Source organism: Dendrobates tinctorius, unplaced genomic scaffold (genome assembly GCF_039654945.1).
Source record: "Dendrobates tinctorius isolate UK_male_01 unplaced genomic scaffold, ASM3965494v1 ptg000083l, whole genome shotgun sequence".
Classification (NCBI taxonomy): Eukaryota; Metazoa; Chordata; class Amphibia; order Anura; family Dendrobatidae; genus Dendrobates; species Dendrobates tinctorius.
Window position 1 is genome coordinate 5,928,372 of NW_027361751.1, and position 6,953 is coordinate 5,935,324.

Consider the following 6,953-nt stretch of genomic DNA (forward strand, 5'->3'; position numbering starts at 1 on the left):
TGCAGCAAGAAGGCACTCATATGTCAGGCTCTACCATGAGGTCCAAGCCCATGCTATGTTGGTGGCTGAGTAACATTGAGGCTCATTTCCTCCGTCCCCTCCCACCAACCACGAACAACAGAGAGGGGAGGATTATCCTCTTCATATCACAGTTGCTCACCCATCACCTCTTCCTCCTCCATTTGTTCTTCGGATCTTGAACCTTCAATAACAGTTTGTCTGTTGTCACCAGCACCCCTCGATTACAGTAATCTACCCTCCCCTGGCACCTAAAGAAAAATACTCATAAACACACTCAGACAGGAGGGCATATTCCTGGCATAGTAAATTACACCTAGATGCCTCCACTGAAATGTTGGACCTCAATATAGATCAGTCGCTAACAGCAACTATAAGGTTAGGGGGGAGTGGAAAACCACTCAGACACGACCACAGATCCAATGTAAAAATATATAATATATCTTTATTGGGACATACAAACAGATCCTAGACAAACAATGCTAAAGTGCACAGGATAAATCCACGCATTATGAAAAACACGGCGGATCTCCCTAGATCATACAGATGGTATAGTCCAACTAGGACATGAAATTCTCCTCACCAAGATATACCATAAAAGACACTATACTCCCTATCACTGGTCTTAATCACATAGTATACACATACTAATGCAAAGTCGATGAATAAATATAGACAGATATATATGTACATAGACACTGGAGCAGGACAATGATACTACATAAACCTATTGTCGGAAAGGCCACTATAATAGCGGCTAAAGGATGTCACCATCAGCATATACCACCAAGTGGTGGTGTGGCATCCTCATTATAACCATTATATATGTTATATATTGCAAACGGGCCTTGTAAGGGAGATGAAAAATGTTTGAGGGAAGATCTCTCTAACCCTCACCCTCCATGACCAACAGGAGTGCCGATGCTACCATGCACAAATGACAGGCGGCAAAAAACGGTAATTATTACCAAGATGTACGATGGTGGGTGAGGAGTCACAGGGGAGACCGCACGTGTGCCCCGACGCGCGTTTCGGAGGCTCGTCCTTCGTCAGGGGACGTCACAAACAGCAGAGCCAGACAGCTAAAAAAGGCCGTGACCGGAAATGAGGAGGTGTCGACCGGAAGTGACGCATCCGCCGTTATGGTAACCAGGGACGCGGAGCGGCGCCGACGTCACCAGTACGCAGCCCGCGTCAAAGACGCCATGGCAACATACCGGAAGAGACGTCAGAAGCCGCGTCGCGGCCCCGGGTCACAACGCGCATGCGTACAGGTCAACCATTCCCCCCCTCTGGCCACACATAGGTTAAGTGCAAACAAAAAGAAATGAAATATTCGCATACCATGGCCACAGTTAATAGCATCAAACAAGGAGAACACCATTACATATTCATAGTCGATATGAAATAAAGAGCATATTATCCAATAACATCGTGGGAAATCATAGTATATAGATTTGGACACAGATATCTCACAAAATATACCATAAGTGTGACCTTCCACATTATAAAAGATGGAATAAAGATGGCAATCCCACAACCCATACATAGATTACCATATAATATATACCTCAAAACTCATTGGTGCATAACACATATAGATGGCACATAAAACAAATTATTCCATAGATTATAGATGATACACAGTAAATAATGCAGAATAAATAGCCGTGTCCCACAGATAAACGGCTTGAGATCCAATTGTTCACCAATATGGCTCCACGATGTAAAGTCCTGATATGATGGTATGCAGTCTCCCATGACTGTATTGGACCAATGCCCCAAACTTCAAATACAACTAAAGATGTTCTCCAGTAATTGACCCAATGCTGTGATAAATACTAAATACGTGGCCTAAAGTGAAAATATAAGAAAAATTAATAAATAAAACAACGATAAAAACAAAATAAAAACAACCACGTACACGTAGAAAGGTTCGATGCACTTTACAGTATAGACAGGAGGTGATCATAGAAACGATGCAAAATTTAAAGATTCATTAAGCCCATTAGGCTGGACCGTATTTAGGGTCCATATCCATCTAGTCTCAATTTGAGCCAAACGTTGTGATACTCTACCACCCCTAATACCAGGATCTAATAGATCAATCCCTCTAACTCTGAGGGTCCTGCCATCACACTGGTGATATAATTTAAAGTGCTTAGGTATAGTCTTGAGCACTGATATATCATTTTCACTTGCCGCAGCCTGTATACCTAAAACGTGCTCCCTGACCCTAACCTTTAACTGACGTGTAGTCAAACCTACATAGATCAGGGAGCACGGACAGGTGGCATAATATATCACACATTTTGATTGGCAGGTGATCCTCTTTTTAATTTTATACACTTTGGAGCCAGATGAATCCGTAAAGCTCTCACTTCGATCAATGTTAACACAAGCCACACATTGGCCACAAGAGAAGCACCCATTACGTTGGGCACCACCCCGTAAAAATGTCAATGGTGGATCAGTCTCATAATGACTCTTGATTAAGTGCCCTCGTAAGTTCTTTGCCCTTCGATACGCTATTTTGGGTTTATTTGATAATATCTTGGCTATTATGGGATCGGTTAGCAGAATCGGCCATGACTTCTCCAAAATCTTACTTACTCTATCGGATTGAGAATGAAAGGTTGTTACAAATCTTAATTGATCTGATTTAGATACAATGTCCTCATTTTTGTACAATAAGGCATTACGCGTACTATGTTTTGCACGATTATATGCTTTTTTAATAGATCTATGACTATAACCCCTTTCTCTAAAACGCTGTATTAGATCATCAGCCTGTTGTTCATAGTCAGCATCAGTCGAACAGATACGCCTTAAACGAAGGAATTGTCCTATCGGCACTGCATTAATCATATGATTGGGGTGAGAGGAGGAGGCATGCAACAAAGAGTTCGTGGAAGTGGGCTTTCTAAAGATGTTAGTCTGGATCATATCTCGACCATCCCTCTTCAGAATAACATCCAAAAATTCAATCTTGTTCACATCGTGAACAGTAGTGAACCTAATATTCAATGTATTATCATTTAACTGCTGAAAAAAATTCTCTAATGAACATTCGGAACCCTGCCAGATCAAAAACACGTCATCTATGTACCGCGTCCACAAAAGGACGCGGTCCACAGATGCGTGCAGATCTGACTGGAAGAGGTCCCTTTCCCACAGACCCAGGAACAGATTAGCATAAGAAGGCGCATAGGCCGCTCCCATGGCTGTCCCCTGGGTCTGTAGGAAAAAGGACCCCTTAAACGTAAAAAAATTATGCGTCAATGCAAATTCCAAAATCTCTAACATAAACCGTTTAAGACCCATCGGCAAGCTAGAAGTACCTAGAAAAAATTCCACTGCTCTCAAACCATCGGCATGCCGAATGCTAGTATACAGTGACTCTACGTCAGCCGTCACCAGTATCGCATCTCTATCAAGAGAGAGCCCATCAACCTTCCTCAATAACTGGTTGGTATCTTTAAGAAAAGATGGCAAAACCTCCACTAACGGTTGTAGTATTGAGTCAATCCATCGGCCTACATGTTCAAGATAGTTGCCCCGACCTGAAACTATCGGCCTTCCTGGTGGACATTGTATATCCTTATGGATTTTGGGGAGCAGATAGAAAGTCGCTACTGTAGGCTCATTAACCACTAGGGCCGATCCCAGCTCCTTCGTGATAATCTCTGCCTCAATAGCTCTAGATATGATCCCTCTGAGTTGGGTATCAAAGGCGGACAAGGGGTTGAACGTAAGTTTTTTATAACAGGTGTTATTAAGTAACTGGCGAAACGCCTCCTTCTCATACATAGAATTCGGCCATTTCACCATATTACCCCCCTTGTCCGCCGGTTTGATTACCACATCCGAGAGATCACGTAATTGCTTAAGTCTGACACGCTCTTCTCTATTCAAATTATCATTGCGGATAAATCGTGGCATTGCCGATAGTTCATTAGATACAACTTTGACAAATAGGTCTATTGGACCGCAATTGGACAGTGGAGGAAACCGTCTAGACCGCGGTCTAATCGAAGGAGGTATCTTACCTCCTTCAATTGTTGTATGCTCTTCAGACAGATCCTCCAAAATTCTTAACGCGGTCTGTTCATCTTCTGTGGGAAAAAGTTTATGTGTATCATTATTAAAGAAAAAACGTTTAAATAAAAGGGAACGTGCAAAGACATGTAAATCCTTCACTATAGAAAAAACGTCCGGACCAGAGGATGGAGAAAATGATAAACCCTTATACAATAACGAACAATCAAGATCCGAGAGTGTATGTTGGCTTAAATTAATTACCTTATTAGTATCATCATCCTTCTCACGGAATCGAGTCCTGTAACGTTTATAAGGATGATAGTCATGATTCCTAACCCGTTTATTAGTACTTCCTGATCGAGTTGTCATTGAAGAAGCTGATGTATCCGATTGACTGCTCAATGAAGATACAGATTGATTCGAAACGGCCCGTATTATCTGGCGCCCATTCGTGGGCACTTTTCTCCAATGGTATACGCCATTGGACTGATAGTCCTTTGTATCTCGATTGATTTTAGAAGTCTGTGAGTCACTGATTTTTTTGACTGCATTATCTATCGTCTTCTCCAATTCATTCTCAAATACCTTGATACACTCCTCTGACCCATTTCCACGTAGCTCGGATAAGATGGAATCGATTTTATTGTCCAGCTCATTAATCAACTTTGTATTCAGCCCAATTAACAACTGCATCAGACTCCCAGAACAAATGTTGCATGCCTCCTCCCACTCATTTATAAAAGACTGATCCTCAACCACAAATGTGGGTGTGACTCTTATCCTCAGGCCTCTAGGAATCATTTTACGTGCAATATATTTCTGTAGGAATGCACGGCTCCACCAGATCCTGGTACGTCGCAACAGTAGAGTTTGTACTGAATCACAGAGACTTTCGAATCCAAGATCACCAACCGGCTGACTGCAAGCACCATTATTGCCAAAGACCTGGTCTACCTGTCCCAGCCAGGCTATTTCTCTGGCCTTGTAGTCCATCCTTATATGAGTTACACCTGTGCAAAACACAGAAAAATATACATAAAGAAAAATACTCATAAACACACTCAGACAGGAGGGCATATTCCTGGCATAGTAAATTACACCTAGATGCCTCCACTGAAATGTTGGACCTCAATATAGATCAGTCGCTAACAGCAACTATAAGGTTAGGGGGGAGTGGAAAACCACTCAGACACGACCACAGATCCAATGTAAAAATATATAATATATCTTTATTGGGACATACAAACAGATCCTAGACAAACAATGCTAAAGTGCACAGGATAAATCCACGCATTATGAAAAACACGGCGGATCTCCCTAGATCATACAGATGGTATAGTCCAACTAGGACATGAAATCCTCCCCTGGCACCTGCCTGTGTGACGACAGTCTTGAATTTAGTGACAATGTGATCCCTTCCACAGCCTCCTCTGCTTCCTCCTCTTCTTCTGGGAACACCATCTCCTCCCACAGGCTATTCAAAGCCTGCTCCAGCATATAGATGACCAGAATAGTCATAACCACTAACCATCTTAGGAGCCATTTCTAAACTGTGCAGAAGGGTGCAGAGGTTCTTAATCTGTGCCCACTATGTAAACCTGATATGTGCCATGTCTATACTGTGTTGGCCCAGGCTATACAACATGACATACTGCTTCAGGGCTCTCTGCTGCTGGCACAGTCGCTGCAACATGTGCAGAGTGAAATTTCCACCGTGTAGGCACATCGTACATCAACCTGTTAACTGGCATGGACAAATACCTCTGTATCGAAGCAAGTTGATGACCAGAGGGGTGCAAACAGTGGAAATGAGCACAAAGCTTATGTCATGGTATGCCTGGCTCTGCGTGACGCGACCCGACGATTGGTCACAAAACAACAAGACAGACAAGGGGACACCGGGGAAACAATTACAACGGTAGGCCCTATGATAGGGAACGGGGAAGTGGACACATCATGCACTCTCCTAAGCAAGAGCCCTGAACTCTCCTCACGTTCCCTATACAAGTTCTTTCAACCTGTCACCGACCAGGATACCTCAGTCCCTCACTTGCCCTGCACCTATCCCTTACTAGGGAACTGGCAAGTGTGGACACTGGTCCTCACCGCTGTACTAATAAACACACCAGGGAAAATAACAGACAGGGAATAGCAAACAACTTAGCTTTCTCTGCTGCCAATGCTCCTGAGGCAGCAGAGTATGGCACCCGGACACAGCTTCCAGCTGAAACACCAAGGCTTCAGATAAGCTGCAACAGCACTGCTCCAAATAGCTCCTCTCTTCTCCAAGGTTGGTTAGTGAATGACCAGTATTACCAACAGAGAGCAGCAGCAGCTGATGACTTTTTATAGGAAGGAGGGGGGAGGTCACCACCTGCTGACTAATTAAGCATGTAGTAACACCAGCGGCCACCGGGGGCAAAACTCTATATTAACCTCAGAGGCCAGAAAGGAAAAAGGTTCATATAAGAGAGTCCAGACTCTATCACAGATCTGAAAATGGATCGAGACAGCTTATGTGCTTTCTGGAGCAGCTCACCCAGGCCAGGATAGTGGTAGAGAAAACATTGTGTCACACAAAAGGTTGATACAGTACATAAAATGAGAACAATGGGGATAGGGGAAAATATGTGTAAGTGGGTTAAGAGCTGGCTCAGGGATAGGAAACAAAGGGTGGTTATTAATGGAGCACACTTGGACTGGGTCACGGTTAGCCGTGGGGTACCACAGGGGTCAGTATTGGCAGTATTGGGCCCGCTTCTTTTTAACATATTAATTAATGACCTTGCAGGGCCATAGAGAGTAGAATTTCAATATTTGCAGATGAAACTAAACTCTGCAGGGTAATCAATACAGAGGAGGACAATTTTATATTACAGGAGGATTTATGTAAA

At 43.3% G+C, this 6,953-nt stretch overlaps 1 long non-coding RNA gene across 1 annotated transcript; it reads right to left on the reverse strand.

Moving 5' to 3' along the window:
• Positions 1–443: 443 nt before the first annotated feature.
• Positions 444–5,282, reverse strand: LOC141097220 (uncharacterized). Its single transcript, XR_012233882.1, has 3 exons — positions 4,321–5,282; positions 4,068–4,133; positions 444–1,872 (listed from the first exon to the last, which is right to left on the reverse strand). It is a non-coding gene; the product is annotated as an uncharacterized lncRNA (long non-coding RNA).
• Between the last annotated feature and the right edge of the window lie 1,671 nt (positions 5,283–6,953).